Source organism: Brienomyrus brachyistius, chromosome 11 (assembly GCF_023856365.1).
Source record: "Brienomyrus brachyistius isolate T26 chromosome 11, BBRACH_0.4, whole genome shotgun sequence".
Lineage (NCBI taxonomy): Eukaryota > Metazoa > Chordata > Actinopteri > Osteoglossiformes > Mormyridae > Brienomyrus > Brienomyrus brachyistius.
The window spans coordinates 4,353,430-4,369,217 of record NC_064543.1 but is presented as its reverse complement, the minus strand read 5'-3'; the positions used below and the strand labels follow the sequence as shown (position 1 = coordinate 4,369,217).

At 49.4% G+C, this 15,788-nt stretch overlaps 1 protein-coding gene across 1 annotated transcript in view; it reads right to left on the bottom strand.

Annotated features, from left to right (window-relative positions):
* Window positions 1-15,788, bottom strand: part of LOC125751973 (semaphorin-4B-like) — a 53,205-nt gene that overhangs the window by 35,694 nt on the left and 1,723 nt on the right. The gene's annotated exons all lie outside the window — the stretch shown is intronic.

The window sequence follows — 15,788 nt, the reverse complement described above, 5'->3', positions numbered from 1 at the left end:
ACGACTGTCGACAGGAAAGTGGGAGGGTGTGGGATGCATCTGTCCGGGGTCTCGTCAGGCCTTGGGGCTAAAGTTTTTGATCACTGTCACCGGCCACAAGCACTAGCCAAAATGTTTGGTTTATTTTGTCCCAGCACATCCACTTGAGTCAATTTTTCACCGTCCACCAAAGCTGCCCCTTTCTTCTTCTGATGTGCTTCAGTAATTGACTATGTGGCGTAAACATCTGCATAACTTCAATAACCTGGAATGTGATGAGTCAAAACGAGTGCTGTCACATGACCCAGCCCAGTCATGTCACATGACTCGCCCCTACAGAGCATTGTAGCGATCATAAACCTACCTCACCTAGGAGTGCTCTGCAGATGGGCATTCTCACCCTATAAATAACGGGGCTTCTCTCTATATCAAGTGACTGTGATTCATCACTAGTAGCAAAGCTACACTCCGCCTTCTCCCTCCACTCCCCCTTCAGATTAAATTGCATTCCTCTGGAAGGCTGAAGGAGGGTGCGCAGCCCAGCACTCAGAAAGGGGGGGGGGGGGTAAAACTTACAACATGAGGTCCTGCAGACATGAGAGAGGCAGAGAGGGTGCAGACCAATGAGTCACATGATCAAACTGTAATTACAACATCTTAAGGCTACTTATAGAAAAGCAAACACACCAACTGAGCATTGAGGGCATAAACATCCAACAGACTTATTAAATATTCTGTAATTCTACAAACTGTTTGAGTTGAGGAAGAATCTTCAGAAATTGCTATTTAGTTTTTTTTTTTTTTTTATCATTTTTTTTAACAGTTGCCAGCAGGTCTGCTTAAATTTCAACACATTTACACGTGTTTCCGGGGAATTGCTTCCATGTGTATCAGAAACACTCCCAGACTGAGAGAAGGTGTGCACCAATCAAACCTTCCAGCAGCCGCAGTCCCTTATCATGCCATCTAGACATGGGGGCGCCAGTTCACGTTTGCTCAATGAGGCTAAAACCTCTCCATGGTCTACGCCAGCTTGGACGAGGCCAGGAGCGGTCCTTCCCACTCCAGCTGGTGCTGGACAGAACCAGATTTGTGGTTGGGCTTCGGCCTGCAGCCAGAGGGCCTGGCCGTACAGCAGGGCCTGCTGGAAGCTGCCTCCTGGGAGTGCCCTGAGAGGAGGTGTGAGATTCTGCATCCCCCAGACAATGCTCTATGTCACCCCCTGCCCCCTCCACAATCGCCCAGTTCATGCGGAGCTGAGAAGCCAGTGTCCAGCCCGTCTGAAGCTTAGCATGCGTCTGTCAGATAAGAGCTGGCTCTGACCAGAGCTGAATAAATGTGAGGCTGGGCCCACCCCCCTAACAAGAGCCCCAGAACCCCTGAGAAGGCGAAGGCAATTAGTAGCATGTAGTGGCTAATTTGTCTCAGTCATTTAAGGAAAGCCTGGATTTCAGTGCTAGGGAAAAGCAGACAGAGCCCAACAAGACCAGCAACCCTGTGATCACTTTGAAAAGACAGCAAAGCCCATTATCCTTCTGTTAAAATTACAGCTGTAAATGAAGGTCCACTGATGCCACTGCGGTGTCACGCCTAAAGTGGTCCCCAGAGACACGGCAGACCACCGCTCATCACCGCCAACCATCGCTGACCACTGCTCACCACCACTACTCACCAGTGCTCACAATGCACAGCACCACTCACCACTGCACTCCACTCACCACTGCTCACCATCTCACACCACTACTCACCAGTGCTCACAATGCACAACACTGCTCACCACCACCACTCACCATTGCACACCACTCACCACTGCTCACCATCTCACACCACTACTCACCAGTGCTCACAATGCACAGCACCACTCACCACTCACCACTGCACTCCACTCACCACTGCTCACCAGTGCTCACAATACACAACACTGCTCACCACCACCACTCACCATTGCACACCACTCACCACTGCTCACCATCTCACACCACTACTCACCAGTGCTCACAATGCACAACACTGCTCACCACCACCACTCACCATTGCACACCATCTCACACCACTACTCACCAGTGCTCACAATGCACAGCACCACTCACCACTCACCACTGCACTCCACTCACCACTGCTCACCAGTGCTCACAATACACAACACTGCTCACCACCACCACTCACCATTGCACACCACTCACCACTGCTCACCATCTCACACCACTACTCACCAGTGCTCACAATGCACAACACTGCTCACCACCACCACTCACCATTGCACACCATCTCACACCACTACTCACCAGTGCTCACAATGCACAGCACCACTCACCACTCACCACTGCACTCCACTCACCACTGCTCACCAGTGCTCACAATACACAACACTGCTCACCACCACCACTCACCATTGCACACCACTCACCACTGCTCACCATCTCACACCACTACTCACCAGTGCTCACAATGCACACCACTCACCACTGCTCACCATTACACACCTCTCACCACTGCTCACATCATTCACCACTGCTGACCATTGAACAACATCACTCACCACTGCTCACCATTGCACACCACCACTCTCCATCACTCACCACTGCTCAGGCAGGATAACTGAGCCAAACTTTCTGCAGTGGCAGCTGATCCATATTTAAGCCTGAATAGGCCAAGACTGAGAGCCTGCTGTCCTTGTGGTGTCCTGTGTAACCCCTCCCCTCGAGTGTGTGAAAATCACAACGGAGCCCCACTACACCTACCCCCAAGCATGGCCCAGCTGACAGCGGTGACCCCCCTGCTCCAGTTACGCTGTGTATCCCGCCCGCCTCCCTTTCGCGTATTATTTCCTGTCGCCAAGGAAACGCTAGGGTAACGTTCCCCCCTCTCCCATTCACCACCGAGCCGGACTCAATCTTTTCACACTTCTGTAAAAGAGAAAACTTCCCCACAAAGCAACCAGACATCTTTTCTGCCTCGAAAGGAGGAGGAAGAAAAGCCTTTCAATGGCTTCCAAGCACGTATCGCGTGAACGAGGGGAGCTCTTTAAAAAAGCACATGTCTGCTTCAAAGAGTACAGCATATATTCAAACAGGGCACGGGTGTGGGTCACATGACAGCCTCCTTCTAAGTGAAACCACATATAGCTTCCTCACAAAGAGAGAAGATGAGACACGGAGACAGTTAGGTATATAGCATGTTTACAGGAACATTGTGGAATGGTTCATGGAAAGATCATGGGAAGTTCTGCGGAACCAACAGCTCTCTTCTGGGAAGGGCTTCTGAGAAGAGGGACCAACCACAGGCAACTCTTCTAAATCTTTCAATTCAGTTTTGCACAACTCTCCCCAGGACCAGGGATGTGAAAATCAAGAGGCCTTCACATAACATAATTCCCCTGAGACCAGGGGCTGCTCATATGGGACTCTCTCCCTAAAGCTCTGCCCCCCAGATCTCCTGCTCCTCTGTCCTCTGAGACGTACTTCTAGGAAAGCTGACAACTTTTATCATTTATGCGTGGAAAACCTGAAGTTACAGAGTCAGGAATCAGAAACCAGCCTCTCTGTTACTCATTCGTCACGGGAGAATGTCATCAACCAACCTCAGGCAATTAGAAAGCAAAAGCCTGCAGGCGTGCCATAGAGCAGCACATTGCAGGCCTGCCCAAAGCAGAAAGTGTGTGTACTGCAGTTAAAGTGGTCAGCAGACCGCAGGGCTGCAGTTTAACCTTTATGTTACTCTAGAGCAGTGTTTCTCAGCCCGGCCCTCAAGGACCTACGTTTCTGCTCCCTTCCAGCTCCGTGCCAGGCAATCCCCATTTTTGCTTCCTACCGGGAGCTGGGAGGGAGCAAAAACGTGGGCTGTCTGTGGGTCCATTAGCACCAGACTGAGAAAGTTCTGTCATTCTGGCAGGTGTGGCCAGTGTCAGACCTGTTACTGCAGCTGAACATTTTGTTGCAATTCGTTTGATATAAAAATTTCACGACTCCTGCAATTAATCATTATTGCAGCAAGGCCTATTTAAACCGCTTTCGGCTGGAGTCAGAAATGGTTCGTAGATAACAGAAGCACATGTCCCAGCACTGGGACAACAGAAGGCCATGGTTTCGTCTGCCCACAGACTATCAAACCAGACCGATGTGAACTCCTGTCAAAGTAGCATTCAGAAGACGGATGGATGGATGGATGATTGATTATTAGAAGAGAAGCACTGATACACCAGCAGTCTCATCCAGGGCGACACGGTTACAGTTTCTATGTGAGACACACAAACTGAAATGTGATTCGGCTCCCTGTGACCTCACCCAATGTCACTCTGAAACAGGTGTGTAAATCACAACCCCCCCGCCCCCCCCGCTTATATTCTATTGACTTCAAAAGGAATGTGGCCCCACCCCCAAATCCCCTGACACAGAGAACGATACTGTTATGTTATATTCATTTGCAACAATATATGTTTAAATGCAGTTTTACAGTTTTTACCAAAATAGGTGAAAAACTTTGCTAAAGGGTGACATGCAAAACCAGCTGGGAATCAAACTGGTTATGAGACCGTGTCCTTAATCACTACGCCACCTTATATTAATTATAGTGTACAACTTACGATTGCATTAACTGTAGCCTGGGTTTGCACGGCCACTTTCTCGAGGTTTCCCACACCGAAGGGAGGGCCCCGCCCCAGTGCTGGTCATAACCCAAGCAGAGTGGGGGCGTTACAGCCAGTGGCACCACGGAGCTCATTTTCTCTGGCTTCTCCAGAAACACGACCCATCATTTCGTCTCTAGCAGCCCTAAACTTAGCTCTCCCGAAAGTGAGGCGGCCCGCCTCAGCCCAGACCTCGCGTTCCGCCAGCTGCCCCAGACCCCGGGACACGTGACAGCTGAGGTCCGGCTCCCGACAGCCCCCCCTGTCAGCCTGACAGGAGCGTAGCCTGTGTTTAAAGGCCCAAAGGGGGCGGGTTGGGTGGAGCGGCGGGCCGGAACACGGGGCCACGATGGCGGACACGCAGCACACATTTCCTGTCGGCCGAGCGCTTAATTTGCGTTGGCTTCCGGCTCTCGGCAGAACAGACTTTCCAAACGACTAGATACTGAAACCAAGGGGGTCCTGTTTTGCGACGTGTCTCTGATGTCAAACGTTCTGGTCCGCAGGGTTAGGAAGGGCACAGTGCAAAGATACATCTTAAAGATACTGTGCTAAGATACTTCCTCTACCAGCCCCTGGAGGAGGGGCTCCCTCTTTGAATCTGGTTCCTCCCAAAGTCTCTTCCATACAGTCTTTCCTTGCCACTGTCACATCTGGCTTACTCACTGGGGGCTTTGGGCAGCGATGATGTGCAGTGCTTTGAGACTCTAAAGCAGCCTCGCCCCAACATTGTGATGTCACACATCTTTTGGCCAGAAGTTCAGCGTGATGTCGGCCATCTGCAAGAGGTCACTTCCTCTTTCCTAATCAGTCGCAGGACCAGAAGACGCACGGAGGACAGGGCTGATCCTCTGCAGTCTGGGCTGACAGGAAGCCAACATTCCTTACGTTGACACGTCTTGGGCAGTCGGGGTTCGGGTTAAGAAGAGTTTAACCTGAATCTGAGTGGCTTGCGCTGAAACAGGGCAATAAGAGGAAGACATTCTGTCTCAAAGAGACCCCCCTCTCTCTGAGCGTCAATCACGTGCCGCTCACTGAAACCTCCTGTGGCGTATCTTAGATGTGTGACTGAGATTAAGAAATGGTGCTCGCGCAGTGAGCGGCAGGATGGCTGAGCTTTCCTGAGACTGGCCCATTTACATTCCCATTGGTTAATTTACATTTATGAGACTGGCCCATTTACATTCCCATTGGTTAATTTACGTTTATGAGACTGGCATATAGACTGGATGAATTTGACCTCATTGTAACGTCACATGTTAACAATGATTAGTGCTGCAGGGAATTGTCAACATCCTCCCGTGCTTTTTGGGAAAACTTTAATCAGTCAGTGCTGTCTGTTCCTGGAAATATAGCACCAATGGGAGGGACACTCTGGGCTGGTCTCAAGTGCTTCACAGATGACGCAGCTTTTCTTCAACAACTGTGTTACATTTGTAAATTTGACAAATATCAGGAATTCAGCTTTAAATTCCACTACGCAAATTCAGACGGCAGACATTTTCCACTAGCACACAATTGTTGGGACATTCATCATAATGTTAATTTAGTTTCTTTATAGACTAGGATCATCATTATTTTCTTAAAAACTGCACGACGTCAAAGGGCCATACTATCAATCGCTACGCACAGCACGAATTCTGCATTGACTTAATTTAATGCATGAGCACTTTAATCCTTCGAGAAAAACACTCAGTGAACAAATGGAATCATACTTTGCACGATGACACGAATAGCGGAGGGAGAGAGAGAGGGAGGGAGAGGGAGGAAGAGAGAAGGGGAGGGAGGCAGAGAGAGGGAGAGAGAGGGAGAGAGGGAGGGAGAAAGAGAGAAGGGGACAGAGAAGGGGAGGGAGTGAGAGAAGGAGAGAATTGGAGGGAGAGAGGGAAGGAGTGAGAGAGGGAGAGAGAGGGAGGGAGGCAGAGAGAGGGAGAGAGAGAGGGAGGGAGAGAGGGAAGGAGTGAGAGAGAGGGAGAGAGAGATGGAGGGAGAGAGAGAGGGAGGGAGAGAGGGAAGGAGTGAGAGAGAGGGAGAGAGAGATGGAGGGTGAGAGAGGGAGAGAGAGATGGAGGGAGAGAGAGAGGGAGAGAGAGAGGGAGGAAAGAGAGAGGGAGAGGGAATGAGAGATGGAGGGAGAGGGAGGGAAAGGGAAGGAGAGGGAGTGCCACTGCAGGGCTGCCGTCACCAAACCCCTCCTCACTCCCCATCAGCCTGTCATCCGAAGAGCTTCTCACTGTGTTCACCAAAGACAAAGTAATGTTAGTGTAAGCCTGCAGAGCATCTGGGAGTGCAGACCCTCCTCCATATGGTCTTAAGTATCAAAGCAAACAACATAAGGCAATACAGTTATCTGTATATGCGATTACAATGCATTCTTTCAGCTTTCAGTTTATTGTTATAAAACAGCAATGGAAACAAGTACTCTTTTCGGGTGATTTTGTTTGTTTTTACTGGGGATTCATCCTACTGCAAAAAGACTGACGTTGATTAGAATCTTCTAGAGAAGGTCCTTTACAATAACATTCCGTCTGACAAAATCGCATATTGTACCTCAGCACGGTTTATTTCCGAGCTAGTGAACAAAGTCAGAGCAGGGGCAGCAAAGGGAGTCGCCCTCATACTGTTTGACTTTTCTGTTCTGTTCGAGTTCCCCGAAAGGGCTTGTGCTCCTTCTGGGAAGAGCTTGCGTCTTAGATCAGAAAGTTCAGTAAATAATCAGCTTAGGCTGTCCGATCAGTAGCCCAGGAGACAAAAATCAATGCCTTTCACTTAATTAGAGACTAATTGTCCATTTGGCTGACATATCTGGAAGTTCTATTTTTGATATTTCTATGATTTAGATACGATATTGTTTTTGGTACAATAATAGAGCATTTCAGAACTGAAAGTAGGGCACAGTTTTGTCATGAGAGCACAGGTGTCAAATCTCCCCTGGTACTAAGGATGTCCTGCCTGCAAGGTCCATCCTCCTCGTACAGCACAGAAGCAGCCCTTGTGCCTCCTGAAACACCATGTGACGTGGCCGTTTGACGGGGACGGTCCCTCTCGCAGTGACGAGGGCCGGCAGAGTCGGACAGCCGTGCTTGAAGTCTTTCGGCCTCGTTAGAGAGCGAAACCTGCCTGCAGAACAACAGAAGATCTTACTAACATTATCGCTCAAAAAGTGCCACCCTCCTTAAATACACATCTTTTCTGTTTGTGAAAACAGCACAGGATACTCAGGGGACAGGTAATTTAATTATTTTAATAGGAGAGAGCATTCAAATGAGAAAAGTTGGTGGATATGGGAGAACTCAAACACGACTCAAGCACGACAGGTGCCTTTGTAAGTGGCCTGCTTAAAACAGGACGCTGACAGGGTCCTGGCCTACATTTCATTTCGATAATTATGTTTTTATTAGACAGCAGAAGAGTGAGGAGTAATCCGAGAGATGTGACCTGTGGTTTACCAGCAGCACTGTCAGAATGATACCAGGCAAACTGTTCAGCTACGCAGCTTCACTACCCAAACAAAAAAATTTTATATTTGTGACCAGCTCTGATTTAAACAAAAAAAATCACGACATCAGGCATGGTCAACGGGATCCTCCCAGAAGCTCTTTTGCCTGACCCGGCCCAGCCCGGTCTGGCAGCACCACAGCAATGGGAGGATCAAAGGGCCCTGGTTTGTAGCCCGGCGCCGCCCACGGTAAACGGCGTCCAGGCGAGGCAAGCCGGCAGCCCGGGGTCGGCTCAGGGAAACCCCCCGTGCTCTCTGCGGGGATCACCGCTTCCCGCCGTATCCAATCTCCATTCTGCTCCATCACGGCCGCTGAAACCTCGGCTCCGCTACAGCGGCCGTTTCTTCCAGTCAGCTTGAAATCCTGCTGAGACGGGCATGGATGCTGCGCCAAAGGGGGCACACCTGAATCTGGGTCAACCTGGCAAGCTTTCATGGAAGGCTCCGGAACCACTCGTGGGCCGCCGGTCTAAACATGGCCTCGTCTGCATGGAGCTCATGCGACCTTCATCCTGTGAGTCCTTCACTGCCTTTCTGGTGAATTCCGTGAATGTGCACATCAGAGTGTGTGTGTGTGTGTGTGTGTACACGTGTGTACATCAGTGTGTGTCCCATGGTGGGCTGGAAACCCCGGCACACTGCCTGCGATCTAACCTGATCAAATTACTTCCCTTCAAAGCAGCTTTCTGAGACATTTTGTAATTTCACACCGCAAACCAGACACATTGTGATGCCTGCCACCGTATCACTGGCTATTTCTTACACAAAAGCTGCTGTTCTCTGCGGGGACAGTAATGTCTGGCTCTTTGGTAGCGGTCTCTGCAGACACATGAAATAGCTGCAGGTTTAACCGGAATTCATCTGGAATCATTAAATCTGAATTTACACGTACACCTCTCAAAAATGTACTGATAATTAAACAAGCTGTCACAGGTAGACGCAGGGAAGCTAACCATCCTAGCACAGTGGAAGCTAAATAGGTTAAATAAACTGTATTTATAAAGCGCTTTAAAAACAAAACGATAAAAATAAAATGTGTTGAGAAACACGTATCACAAAAAAAAAACAACCCGCTAGAAATATTTTTAGGTTCTTTTAAATGCTGAAGAATAAAAAGTAATTTTCAGCTACATTTTTAAATCGGAAACTGAGGAAGCAGCCCTGATGTGGACGTTTCGGTGTTTCGGTGCTGTGACAGCAAACGCATGATCACTCTTTGTGTTTAATCTTGTCCTAGGAACTGCCTAAGGAGGTGACTCCCATCACCTCATGGATCCTGAGATGGTGCATGTAGAGAAGACTGGTTACACAGGATGGGACCAATTCATTTAGAAAGTAAGCATCTATTCATCTTTTGTAATCGCTTGTCCTATTCAGAGTCGCAGGGGGTCTATCCCAGAGGCAGGGAACAACCCAGGATGGGGGGCCAGCCCATCGCAGGGCACACTCACACACCATCCACTCACACACACACACCTATGGGCAATTTGGTAACTCCAGTTAACCTCAGCATGTATTGGGACTGTCGGGGGAAGCCAGAGGAACCAAAGACTCAAACCCTGGTCCTGAAGGTGTGAGGGTTAGGGTTAGCGTGCCACCACACTCAAACTCAGCAATAAAATCTTAAACTGGATCCTGAACTCTAGCAGAAGGCGATACAGGAGCACAGCCCCCGTTCACTAAAGGGAGGCCCCCGGTCAGTCTCAGCAGCTGAGCAGGGAATGAAAAGTGTCTGGGGGGGGCTTCAGTGCTGATGCTCCCCAAGGAGGCTGTGCGCTCTCAGTGCACGTCACCCCGGGTCGGGTTCAGCAGTTAGTTCTTAGCTCCAGATTAATTTACCTCACATTACCTCTGCATGCGTATGTCCACCTTCATGGTCCTGACCTCAGTGTGAACCCTGCAGACTACCTGGATCGCTGTAAAAATCCCACCCATGTGGGTCGGGAAGGCAGCCAAGAAACCCGAGAGGGTCTCGCATCCAGTCAGAATGACACTCCTGAACCCCGCAGAGAAACACTCCGGCTGGTTTGGTCTCCATCCAAGGCCTTGTCTATGAACAGTGATTTTCACTCCATATCCACTCCTGCTGGTACGCAGGGTTCGGTCCAGCGGCAGGCAAAGGGAACAGCGCATTCCATCATCGGCTGTAATGCTGATACAGGGCACACCACTACGTTTGACAATTTTTACCAATCGCCACGTGCCCCCCCCCGCCATTTGCCATTGGTATGCAGACAGACTAATATTTTCCAAGGTGGTATGTGACCCTCTGATTTAGGAGTGGCAATTTCAGCAGCAGGTTAAAAATGCATAGCCTGTCTTACGAGAGTCTAACGTCTTCGCTGCATGATAAGAAGCAGGTCTAATGCTTTGGGGGGGGGGGGGGGGGGGGGGGGGACACACAGAAGCCACAGGATCCGCATTCCCATAATCTAGGAGGCTACAGACTGTCCCCAAAGCCGTCCTGAGGAGGTCTCAGCACCGGTCATCATTTAATATCTTATTATCTAATGACAATGTTAATTAACACGTTAGGACACCTAATGTTAAGCGCCCTCTGGCATCCGTGCTGAGATGGGTACTATGTGCAACTTCATTAATTTCCCCCTCGATGTTCGCAAACTCCGCCGCTAATGGACCCCCGAGATCCCTGAGAGCTTCGGAAGTGCATTTCCGTCGTGTTCTGCTCTAAGTGCATCGATCGCGTCTGTCATAGGTCCAGAGGAAGGTGTCAGCCAGCTGACTGGCTATATTTAGCTGCAGCCCCTTGCCGGTGGCGCATCAACAGCGGCTCCCTCCCCGCTAAAACCGTAACAGGCTGACGCAGGGGGGTGGGGACGTCACGCCGGACACCCGCCCCTGCAGCGGACGTGTCACACACACCACTAAGAGGTCTGCAGTGGGAAGCGATTGGTCCCTCAGCGGGAAGAAGATTGGTGAGAGAGGAAGCGAGAGTGGAAATAACTTCAGCGCAAGAAATCCCAATCATTCAAGGAGCTCAGGGCTCTTCGGTGAGGAGAATGTGCCTACGTACACACAGGCCAGTGGCCTTTGTGCTGTGAGGGCACGGGAGGAGGGGAGGATACTCCACACAGAGCTCAGATGGCAATGTGAGGGAAGACCCATGTGCAAAACCAGTACAGAATACAAAAATGGGCATGGACTGCTTTGAGGGTGAGTAAGGGTACAGTGGTCCAACAGTCCTTATGTTTCCTTAAGGAATCCGAAATGCACAAAGTCAGATGATTAAGAATGAAGTGCATCTACTAACGAGCGAATCCTTTTAACTAACGATGAAAAACAAAGGACTTACGTGTCTTTAGGAAAACCTTTAGTCTTGAGGTAAATCAAACAAGACAGATGAATAGAGCCCTTAGACATCTTGTCCTCTTTGTTTTTCCGTTGTAATTATCCAGAGTTTTCTTTCATACCGAGGAGGAATTAACCCCTTGTGGTCAGAACTGGAATCGCCGGTTGTTCTCGAAATTGGGCTTTGGGTCCATCCTGAGACACCCGGCTGCCTTCCAAGCTGTCGTTTGAAACGTTGAGTTTGTGGGTCCGAAGGGTCCTGCCGCTTCGATGATCTGCTAACGGCCTCGCAAGACCATCAGTGAACGTTAAAGCAGCATGCCTGAACCTCAGGCGTCCTATCAAGCGTTCTCAATGGCGCCCCAGGTGACACCACAGGCGAACTGCAGCTCACTTTTACGGTAATAGCCGAGCTGCTGCCGCCCTTGGGCACAGATGGACTTAAAGAGGAAATCAAACGGTGGAACGTGCTCGGTGAGCATCCTCTGTGCCCCGCTGTCTTCATTCTGCACTCGTTATCTCTGCATCTGCGGAGCAGAGCGGGAAGTGTCTAATAGGGCGAGTGCGTTCGACCGCAGGGGGTCCATCTCTCCTGCCACACGGCGACTCGGTCGTGGCAGCCAGCTGATGGGAGTGGCTGAAATCACTCATGTGACTAAACGATCTTTCTGACAAGGTCCCTACGGAGCACGACTCCTTCCAGCTGGAACACAAAGTGTGTAAAGAGACGTATATAAAGGATTGTAGCTGCCATGAGATGCACTGCCCTCACCCAGGGAACACTGGGACAAAACTAGGCCCCAGAAAAACCTAATGCTCCCCCCCCCCCAATCTAAAGATACCATTAGTCACATGCACACACTCAAGGCCTTTACCCATAAATGTACAGTACAGGCCAAAAGTTTGGACACACCTTCTCATTCAATGTGTTGTCTTTATTTTCATGACCATTAGTAGATTCTCACTGAAGGCATCAAAACTATGAATGAACACACGTGGAGTTACGTACTTAACAAAAAAGGGTGACATAACTGAAAACACGTTTTATATTCTAGTTTCTTCAAAACAGCCACCCTTTGCTCTGATTACTGCTTTGCACACTCTCGATGAGCTTCAAGAGGTAGTCACCTGAAATGGTTTTCCAACAGTCTTGAAGGAGTTCCCAGAGGTGTTTAGCAAGTGTGCGAAGCAGTAATCAGAGCAAAGGGTGGCTATTTTGAAGAAACTAGAATATAAAACGTGTTTTCAGTTATGTCACCCTTTTTTGTTAAGTACGTAACTCCACATGTGTTCATTCAAAGTTTTGATGCCTTCAGTGAGAATCTACTAATGTAAATGGTCATGAAAATAAAGACAACACATTGAATGAGAAGGTGTGTCCAAACTTTTGGCCTGTACTGTACATGTGAGGTGAAGTTCCACAATGCCCCGTTCACTGAGAACAGTGCGTGTATGCGAGTGCTGGCATCCCGTACAGAGTGTACTTCCTGTCCCTCATGCCTGGGGTCACTGCAACTCAAATCCGATACAAGGTTATTGCCAATGGTCAGATGGATGGATGGACAGACAGAAGCCGAAGCAGGACAGTAGCGCCACCCTGTGGAAGGTCCCTGCCATTACTAAGGGGACGGTGAGTGTGTTTGTCTCTCGCAGATTTCTCACCGCGGCGTGAACCTTTTCAGCAGGACATCATCAGCCGGACACTGAAGAACATCTGTGGGCCGCAGACTGAAGCACGTGAAGCTCACCCTGACAGCTCTTGCCACCAGCCCTGCACCCTCCATGCTGGGCCTCGCTATAAACCACCATAAACCTAAATCCTATGCAGGAAACAGCCCAGGACACAGTATCAAGCAAACACTAAGCATCTCGAGGCTCTGAAGTGATTCTGCCGGCCAGACGTGAGCACAGAAAGGCCTGCTTACACACACAGAGGCCTATCTGCCGGATCGTGGGGAACAAATGCATTTATAACACAATAAACTGTCACTGAAACTGCTTTAGAATGATATATTATTAGAGAAACAAAACCAAATGAGACCTTTATTACACTTGATGTTTGCTGCAAAAACTAATGTTCAGATGAAGAGGAAAACAGCCCTAAAAGTCTTTGTGCTGTAGACATCATGACATATATAACATTTAAGTTCTGTGCTTTCTGTGCTTTACAGCTCCAGTCACACACGTTATTCACGCCTGGATACCCGAAACAGACCACATATAACTGAGGAGTCACATGACTCACACGGAACATGCTGAGTGGACGAGTCACACAGGCTTCTCATGACAGTGACACTAACAAACGAAGTAGGGAGCCTCAGGGTCACGAAGTAACTCCCGCAGACTTGTGGTTTCTCTTATGGTGCGTCAGAAATTATTCAGAGCTAACTCCCCCCCCCCCCCCCCCCCAACTACTTTGTGATAAAGTCCAGTTCCCCCTACAAACTCCCCTCAACCTCTTTTTCAAATAAGACGCCACTTGGTTCTACTATGAACCAACGTGTGTCTGCATCCCCCTGTTAATACTCTGCACCTTAGCTCAAAGGGCACACCTTACAGAAACTGAGACATGCATTATGGGAAAAAGCCCTCAGGGGCGAATCAGCTGCTTGGTTAATTTGCTACGATTAAAAGCTCTGTTTCTGAGCCCACTGAGTTTTCTGACAGACAGTTAATACCATGCCTCAGGGCTCAGTGCTGCCTTGAGAATAAAATTAAAAGGTCTGGGTGAAACCGGACTCCTGACAGGGAACCCCATTTAGTGGGCTTGAGCCATACATCGATACGATCTCTGGGCTTCTTCTTCTAGAGGCTCCTTCCAGTCCACTCCGTGCATCCGCTCCACTGGGCACGAGTATCCGGCTCGATTCACACCTTGCAATCTCGATTTCTGAAACCCAAGAAATCTCCTGCAAATGGTGTTCGATTGTAGCGCAGGGGCACCAATGACCGTCGGTAGGTCCATCGAAGTCCATGTGTCAGTCGGCGAGTTGCGAGTTAAACTGCTTTCTGTGCTCTTCTCAGAGGAGAAACATGAAGACTTCAATCCCTGCTGATGTCCCTAAATCTGCAGGAAAAAGCTGGACCATAATCACCACACCCAGCTGCGTCCTTCTGAGACACACGTTGAGTCAGGCTCACAAGGCCAGCAGAGGCTATCAGTACAGTAACACATCCTGACTGGCTGTTATCCAGCTAAGGCCGGTCCCTCTTTGTTCAGCCTCATTAAGACTTCCTGGACCTCCAAAGAGTTTTGTCATGGACTCGACACCGGGTGGGCCTCAGCCAACTGCTCCGTTCCATTTTGTCATCTTCTTCAGCTCTGTGGCATACTCTCCCCAAGCACTGCTTTTCATGCTGAAGTCTATCAGCTGCTTTTGGTAAGACACAGATATACACGATAGGCCAGAGAAAGCACCAATGGGACTTCGCTCCGTGTCATCACTGCGCGACGCTGGCCCAGCGGTACCGAGGCACGGAGCGGCTCTCGCTTACGCTGCGGTGATACCACCACAAACCGCGGTGCCAAGGTAGGCGCTCCCGGCTGCCAGCACCCAGACCGCGTGGTGCGGGAATCACAGACAAGCAAACAGCAGGGGCACCGTGATGCCAACCAAAAACTTTGCAGGGACCAGCGGGGGTGTGAGTCAGAATGGGGCAAGACTGGTGCCAGAGCCTCTGGCTGCTCAATCAGCAACCGAGGGACCGTTATTACTGTCAGTGACGTCTATGTCACCGTTACTGCCGCAGCCCAGAAAATACACGTCTCAGTGTTCAGACATGACGACAGCTTTTCCCAGTTCTGGACCCCACACAACACTCACACTAAATTACACACTAAGCGTGTCGGGACCAGGTGGCCGTACTGCACACTACACTGAGGGGGGGGGGGGGGGGGGGGGGGGAGCTGGAGACCCGTCTATGTGCATGGTCATGTTGACAGTCACTAGCATTGCTTACAGCCAAATCTAAAATTCCCCTTTATGTGTGAGACATTCATATTTACCCACGACGGCAATATTCAAAATCAACCTCCTTCTGTACTTTGAGCCCCTTGGACTAACTTGTATATGAAAGCCATTGAAACTTAAAAAAAATAAAAATACAGAATTACATGCAACTAAGTTTACAGCTCCCCCACTTCTTGGGGACTAGAAACAAACCCATTATGGTACTAGCCTATGTTCGTGATCACTACATACTCAAATTACATTCCTATGTTACATATTCGGCTGTAGTAAACTACCTCTGGACTAGTTTATCGCTAGATCGCTATGATCGAACAGTCACTCTGTTTAGACAATGCTGCCCCCTAGTGGAGTGTAAAAAAAAAATCATTGTAATTATGGGTGAAATATGTCACTCTTAAGTTTGGAT